Raw genomic sequence first — 7,500 nt, 5'->3', positions numbered from 1 at the left:
CCCCGCCCTCGTGTTATACCACATGAAAAATTGCAGAAGTGAGAGACACACATCCGCCAGCCTCTTGCTACAAGCATCGAACCGACGTGACGTATCTGACGGTGACTCAGGCATCCGTGTACTGCCACCACTATCCACCCCCCCCCCCCCTCTCTCTCTGCCCCCTTCCCACACAATACCAAATTTAACCAACTTTATCGCTTAACCTAACTGTGGCTGTACCAGTTTATCGCTTAACCTAACTGTGGCTGTACCAGTTTATCGCTTAACCTAACTGTGGCTGTACCAGTTTATCGCTTAACCTAACTGTGGCTGTACCAGTTTATCGCTTAACCTAACTGTGGCTGTACCAGTTTATCGCTTAACCTAACTGTGGCTGTACCAGTTTATCGCTTAACCTAACTGTGGCTGTACCAGTTTATCGCTTAACCTAACTGTGGCTGTACCAGTTTATCGCTTAACCTAACTGTGGCTGTACCAGTTTATCGCTTAACCTAACTGTGGCTGTACCAGTTTATCGCTTAACCTAACTGTGGCTGTACCAGTTTATCGCTTAACCTAACTGTGGCTGTACCAGTTTATCGCTTAACCTAACTGTGGCTGTACCAGTTTATCGCTTAACCTAACTGTGGCTGTACCAGTTTATCGCTTAACCTAACTGTGGCTGTACCAGATTATCGCTTAACCTAACTGTGGCTGTACCAGATTATCGCTTAACCTAACTGTGGCTGTACCAGATTATCGCTTAACCTAACTGTGGCTGTACCAGATTATCGCTTAACCTAACTGTGGCTGTACCAGATTATCGCTTAACCTAACTGTGGCTGTACCAGATTATCGCTTAACCTAACTCAATTTGTCCCTTAACCTAACTCAATTTGTCCCTTAACCTAACTCAAGTTGTCCCTTAACCTAACTCAATTTGTCCCTTAACCTAACTCAATTTGTCCCTTAACCTAACTCAATTTGTCCCTTAACCTAACTCAAGTTGTCCCTTAACCTAACTCAAGTTGTCCCTTAACCTAACTCAAGTTGTCCCTTAACCTAACTCAAGTTGTCCCTTAACCTAACTCAAGTTGTCCCTTAACCTAACTCAAGTTGTCCCTTAACCTAACTCAAGTTGTCCCTTAACCTAACTCAAGTTGTCCCTTAACCTAACTCAAGTTGTCCCTTAACCTAACTCAATTTGTCCCTTAACCTAACTCAATTTGTCCCTTAACCTAACTCAATTTGTCCCTTAACCTAACTCAATTTGTCCCTTAACCTAACTCAAGTTGTCCCTTAACCTAACTCAAGTTGTCCCTTAACCTAACTCAAGTTGTCCCTTAACCTAACTCAAGTTGTCCCTTAACCTAACTCAAGTTGTCCCTTAACCTAACTCAAGTTGTCCCTTAACCTAACTCAAGTTGTCCCTTAACCTAACTCAAGTTGTCCCTTAACCTAACTCAATTTGTCCCTTAACCTAACTCAATTTGTCCCTTAACCTAACTCAATTTGTCCCTTAACCTAACTCAATTTGTCCCTTAACCTAACTCAATTTGTCCCTTAACCTAACTCAAGTTGTCCCTTAACCTAACTCAAGTTGTCCCTTAACCTAACTCAAGTTGTCCCTTAACCTAACTCAAGTTGTCCCTTAACCTAACTCAAGTTGTCCCTTAACCTAACTCAAGTTGTCCCTTAACCTAACTCAAGTTGTCCCTTAACCTAACTCAAGTTGTCCCTTAACCTAACTCAAGTTGTCCCTTAACCTAACTCAAGTTGTCCCTTAACCTAACTCAATTTGTCCCTTAACCTAACTCAAGTTGTCCCTTAACCTAACTCAATTTGTCCCTTAACCTAACTCAATTTGTCCCTTAACCTAACTCAATTTGTCCCTTAACCTAACTCAATTTGTCCCTTAACCTAACTCAATTTGTCCCTTAACCTAACTCAATTTGTCCCTTAACCTAACTCAATTTGTCCCTTAACCTAACTCAATTTGTCCCTTAACCTAACTCAAGTTGTCCCTTAACCTAACTCAAGTTGTCCTTTAACCTAACTCAAGTTGTCCCTTAACCTAACTCAAGTTGTCCCTTAACCTAACTCAAGTTGTCCCTTAACCTAACTCAAGTTGTCCCTTAACCTAACTCAAGTTGTCCCTTAACCTAACTCAAGTTGTCCCTTAACCTAACTCAAGTTGTCCCTTAACCTAACTCAAGTTGTCCCTTAACCTAACTCAAGTTGTCCCCTTAACCTAACCCACGTTGTCCCTTAACCTAACCCACGTTGTCCCTTAACCTAACCCACGTTGTCCCTTAACCTAACCCACGTTGTCCCTTAACCTAACCCACGTTGTCCCTTAACCTAACCCACGTTGTCCCTTAACCTAACCCACGTTGTCCCTTAACCTAACCCACGTTGTCCCTTAACCTAACCCACGTTGTCCCTTAACCTAACCCACGTTGTCCCTTAACCTAACCCACGTTGTCCCTTAACCTAACCCACGTTGTCCCTTAACCTAACCCACGTTGTCCCTTAACCTAACCCACGTTGTCCCTTAACCTAACCCACGTTGTCCCTTAACCTAACCCACGTTGTCCCTTAACCTAACCCACGTTGTCCCTTAACCTAACCCACGTTGTCCCTTAACCTAACCCACGTTGTCCCTTAACCTAACCCACGTTGTCCCTTAACCTAACCCACGTTGTCCCTTAACCTAACCCACGTTGTCCCTTTGCCTAACATAGTTCACTGCTCGGAATCTCTGGTGTCGTTGTTATCCTCATGTAGATGTCTTGCGAGTGTTGCTTACTTTCCACATATTCCTGCTATCCACTGTCAATTGTACTGCAATAGGACTATATCGCCGACCCCCCCCCTCCCCCCCCCCTCTGTCCCCCTCTGTCCCCCTCTTTGTGTCTCTGTCCTCTCAAGCTGGTCGGTCTGGCGTTTGAGTGTTAAATGAGCCTCGCAGCTGTTCAGTTGCATTCAGATGTCGACGCCCTCAGTGTACGTCGTGGTATGGTCTGTGTCCATTGTCCGCTGATGTCGTACGCGTAACCCACACGCTGTACCGATCATCGGTCGTTACGTACAGAGTGAAGTAGTGTGATACGTGTGACCGTACGCTGGCTGTGCCCAACGGTGTCGAATCTCAATTTCCATATGTTGTGCTTGATGCTACTTGTCTCGTCTCCCAATAACAGCTAGGTTGCACTGTGGTACGCCGTAGAGGCGTGTGGGAGGAACGTACGAACGCATTGTATGTCACCCTGGGTCGCTGGGGGTGGTGGTGCGGTGAGTCAGGTCAGGTCAGGTCAGCGTGAGCCGTCTGATGTAGTGACGCGTGTATTCCGACTTTGTCGTATTGCCTCACACAAAGTGCTACCCTGGTGGACCGCGTTCCATATCTGGGACATGCCGCAGATGCCGGTTGACAGTGGATCGCGGAAGGTACATCGCATACGTGCGCGGGCCACCTTCCACGTGTTCTCTTCTGCACATGTCGCAGTGTGTATGTGGTCTGATGTAGCGTGTCGTGACACATGACATCCTGGCATGCAAGAATTGTTGAATTCGCAAATGTAGGTGGACATCTACGTTTACTGCCCAAGATACGCAAATGAACTGGAAATCCGTTGTTGAGCGGTTGTTCACGCTGGAGGTGAATCTGTGATGGCGACGATCGGTACAGCTATTAACCGGTTGTTTCAGCGGTAATCTGTCTCGCGTGTGTACTAGGCCCATGTGGGTATGAAGCGATACGCGGCGGTGGCTTGGTGGGACTGTTCCCGGCCGGTGAAGGGGGGCCGCCCGGCGTGTTGGCCGCGCGCTGCGTGGGCGCACGCGCAACAGGCGGCTGGTGGGGGGCGCCGAGTGGCAGGAGCGCCAGCCGACGGGCCCGGCAGGCGGCGCAGCTACGCTGCGGCGCACCCTGCACGCGGCGCCTGGCGGCCAAAGTTGGTTCAGCCGAGCCCGGTGCGAAGCGCGGTGGACATCTGCAGTGTGCTGGTCTGATTGAGGACTGTGTGCGTTGAGGATGCGCCGCCGCCTGGCACTCGGCGCCGCGACGCCGTCTGCTGCTCGGTCGCCCCAGCGGTTCTCGCAGGTGGTTTGTATCGCAGTTGTGCGGACGTGTTGGCGCGTGCGCTGTGCTGGGAGAGTTCGCTTCTGCACCCAAGTGGGGCTTTGCCCTTGTGTGGCGCTGGCGTTGGAGCTGCCGGTCACCATAGGTGGCGCGTGTTGTCTCCCGCCGGCAATGCCACGACAGCACGCTCCCGGGCCTCTGTCGGCAGCGGCAAGCTCAGTTGGGAGCAAGGGTGTTCGCACTAAAACCGTCTACTCGCCTAACTCCGGGCGATTGCGCCTCTCTCGAAACCGACCAAGTACCTAGGACGGCGCTGCGCGCCGCCGGGACCTGAGAGGGTTTCGAGGTGTATCGTGCAGGGGAGCTCGGCCTCCTCCTGTTTGCAGAATAATTGAGCGGACGCTTGCGTGTTCGCGCGGGCCCCCGGGACACACTCCCGGGCGGCCGGCTGCTCAGCTCTAGTTGACGCAGCTCCCTGGTTGATCCTGCCAGTAGTCATATGCTTGTCTCAAAGATTAAGCCATGCATGTCTCAGTACAAGCCGCATTAAGGTGAAACCGCGAATGGCTCATTAAATCAGTTATGGTTCCTTAGATCGTACCCACGTTACTTGGATAACTGTGGTAATTCTAGAGCTAATACATGCAAACAGAGTCCCGACCAGAGATGGAAGGGACGCTTTTATTAGATCAAAACCAATCGGATTGGCTTGTCTGGTCCGTTTGCCTTGGTGACTCTGAATAACTTTGGGCTGATCGCACGGTCCTCGTACCGGCGACGCATCTTTCAAATGTCTGCCTTATCAACTGTCGATGGTAGGTTCTGCGCCTACCATGGTTGTAACGGGTAATGGGGAATCAGGGTTCGATTCCGGAGAGGGAGCCTGAGAAACGGCTACCACATCCAAGGAAGGCAGCAGGCGCGCAAATTACCCACTCCCGGCACGGGGAGGTAGTGACGAAAAATAACGATACGGGACTCATCCGAGGCCCCGTAATCGGAATGAGTACACTTTAAATCCTTTAACGAGTATCTATTGGAGGGCAAGTCTGGTGCCAGCAGCCGCGGTAATTCCAGCTCCAATAGCGTATATTAAAGTTGTTGCGGTTAAAAAGCTCGTAGTTGGATTTGTGTCCCACGCTGTTGGTTCACCGCCCGTCGGTGTTTAACTGGCATGTATCGTGGGACGTCCTGCCGGTGGGGCGAGCCGAAGGGGTGCTTTCGCGTCCCGAGGCGGACCCCGTTTAAATCCTACCAGGGTGCTCTTTGTTGAGTGTCTCGGTGGGCCGGCACGTTTACTTTGAACAAATTAGAGTGCTTAAAGCAGGCAAGCCCGCCTGAATACTGTGTGCATGGAATAATGGAATAGGACCTCGGTTCTATTTTGTTGGTTTTCGGAACCCGAGGTAATGATTAATAGGGACAGGCGGGGGCATTCGTATTGCGACGTTAGAGGTGAAATTCTTGGATCGTCGCAAGACGAACAGAAGCGAAAGCATTTGCCAAGTATGTTTTCATTAATCAAGAACGAAAGTTAGAGGTTCGAAGGCGATCAGATACCGCCCTAGTTCTAACCATAAACGATGCCAGCCAGCGATCCGCCGCAGTTCCTCCGATGACTCGGCGGGCAGCCTCCGGGAAACCAAAGCTTTTGGGTTCCGGGGGAAGTATGGTTGCAAAGCTGAAACTTAAAGGAATTGACGGAAGGGCACCACCAGGAGTGGAGCCTGCGGCTTAATTTGACTCAACACGGGAAACCTCACCAGGCCCGGACACCGGAAGGATTGACAGATTGATAGCTCTTTCTTGATTCGGTGGGTGGTGGTGCATGGCCGTTCTTAGTTGGTGGAGCGATTTGTCTGGTTAATTCCGATAACGAACGAGACTCTAGCCTGCTAACTAGTCGCGTGACATCCTTCGTGCTGTCAGCGATTACTTTTCTTCTTAGAGGGACAGGCGGCTTCTAGCCGCACGAGATTGAGCAATAACAGGTCTGTGATGCCCTTAGATGTTCTGGGCCGCACGCGCGCTACACTGAAGGAATCAGCGTGTCTTCCTAGGCCGAAAGGTCGGGGTAACCCGCTGAACCTCCTTCGTGCTAGGGATTGGGGCTTGCAATTGTTCCCCATGAACGAGGAATTCCCAGTAAGCGCGAGTCATAAGCTCGCGTTGATTACGTCCCTGCCCTTTGTACACACCGCCCGTCGCTACTACCGATTGAATGATTTAGTGAGGTCTTCGGACTGGTACGCGGCATCGACTCTGTCGTTGCCGATGCTACCGGAAAGATGACCAAACTTGATCATTTAGAGGAAGTAAAAGTCGTAACAAGGTTTCCGTAGGTGAACCTGCGGAAGGATCATTACCGACTAGACTGCATGTCTTTCGATGTGCGTGTCGTGTCGCGCAACACGCTACCTGTACGGCAGTGGCCGTGCGCCGCGTGCGGAACCACGCGTGCCTCTCAAAACTAGCGGAAGTGTTGTTGTTGTGTGGTACGAGCGCTGAAGCTCTGGAGCGGCTGGCCTGCGGTACCTGGCGCCTGGCGCCGGTTTTGAATGACGTTCGCCCGAGTGCCTGTCCGCTCCGGTGTGGAGCCGTACGACGCCCATCGGCTGTGAGGCCGTTGGACACAAAAAAAATAGTGGAACAGGGGCCGTCAGACGCCTCAGTCCCGCAAATGCTACTGTCTTGAAAGAGACAGTGGGAGACTGAAAAGGAAAAGATCACCCAGGACGGTGGATCACTCGGCTCGTGGGTCGATGAAGAACGCAGCAAATTGCGCGTCGACATGTGAACTGCAGGACACATGAACATCGACGTTTCGAACGCACATTGCGGTCCATGGATTCCGTTCCCGGGCCACGTCTGGCTGAGGGTCGGCTACGTATACTGAAGCGCGCGGCGTTTGTCCCGCTTCGGAGACGTGGGAGTGTCGTGGTCGCCTGTGTGGCCGGCCGCGTCTCCTTAAACGTGCGATGCGCGCCCGTCGCCTGGCGGTTCGCATACCGGTACTTTCTCGGTAGCGTGCACAGCCGGCTGGCGGTGTGGCGTGCGACACCTCGTACAACGACCTCAGAGCAGGCGAGACTACCCGCTGAATTTAAGCATATTACTAAGCGGAGGAAAAGAAACTAACAAGGATTCCCCCAGTAGCGGCGAGCGAACAGGGAAGAGTCCAGCACCGAACCCCGCAGGCTGCCGCCTGTCGTGGCATGTGGTGTTTGGGAGGGTCCACTACCCCGACGCCTCGCGCCGAGCCCAAGTCCAACTTGAATGAGGCCACGGCCCGTAGAGGGTGCCAGGCCCGTAGCGGCCGGTGCGAGCGTCGGCGGGACCTCTCCTTCGAGTCGGGTTGCTTGAGAGTGCAGCTCCAAGTGGGTGGTAAACTCCATCTGAGACTAAATATGACCACGAGACCGATAGCGAACAAG

General features: G+C 51.6%; 3 non-coding genes across 3 annotated transcripts in view; all 3 read left to right on the top strand.

Moving 5' to 3' along the window:
• The first annotated feature begins 4,538 nt into the window (after positions 1–4,538).
• On the top strand, positions 4,539–6,431 carry LOC126332470 (small subunit ribosomal RNA). Its single transcript, XR_007563723.1, has one exon. It is a non-coding gene; the product is annotated as a small subunit ribosomal RNA (ribosomal RNA).
• A 362-nt stretch (positions 6,432–6,793) lies between these two features.
• Positions 6,794–6,948, top strand: LOC126332477 (5.8S ribosomal RNA). Its single transcript, XR_007563728.1, has one exon. It is a non-coding gene; the product is annotated as a 5.8S ribosomal RNA (ribosomal RNA).
• Positions 6,949–7,136: 188 nt separating this feature from the next.
• LOC126332471 (large subunit ribosomal RNA) overlaps positions 7,137–7,500 on the top strand; it is a 4,223-nt gene continuing 3,859 nt past the window's right edge. The window contains exon 1 of the ribosomal RNA XR_007563724.1: positions 7,137–7,500. This exon is cut by the window's right edge and continues 3,859 nt beyond it. This is a non-coding gene — a ribosomal RNA (large subunit ribosomal RNA).

Source organism: Schistocerca gregaria, unplaced genomic scaffold (genome assembly GCF_023897955.1).
Source record: "Schistocerca gregaria isolate iqSchGreg1 unplaced genomic scaffold, iqSchGreg1.2 ptg001457l, whole genome shotgun sequence".
Taxonomy (NCBI): Eukaryota; Metazoa; Arthropoda; class Insecta; order Orthoptera; family Acrididae; genus Schistocerca; species Schistocerca gregaria.
This window is presented reverse-complemented; position numbering and strand designations above follow the sequence as displayed.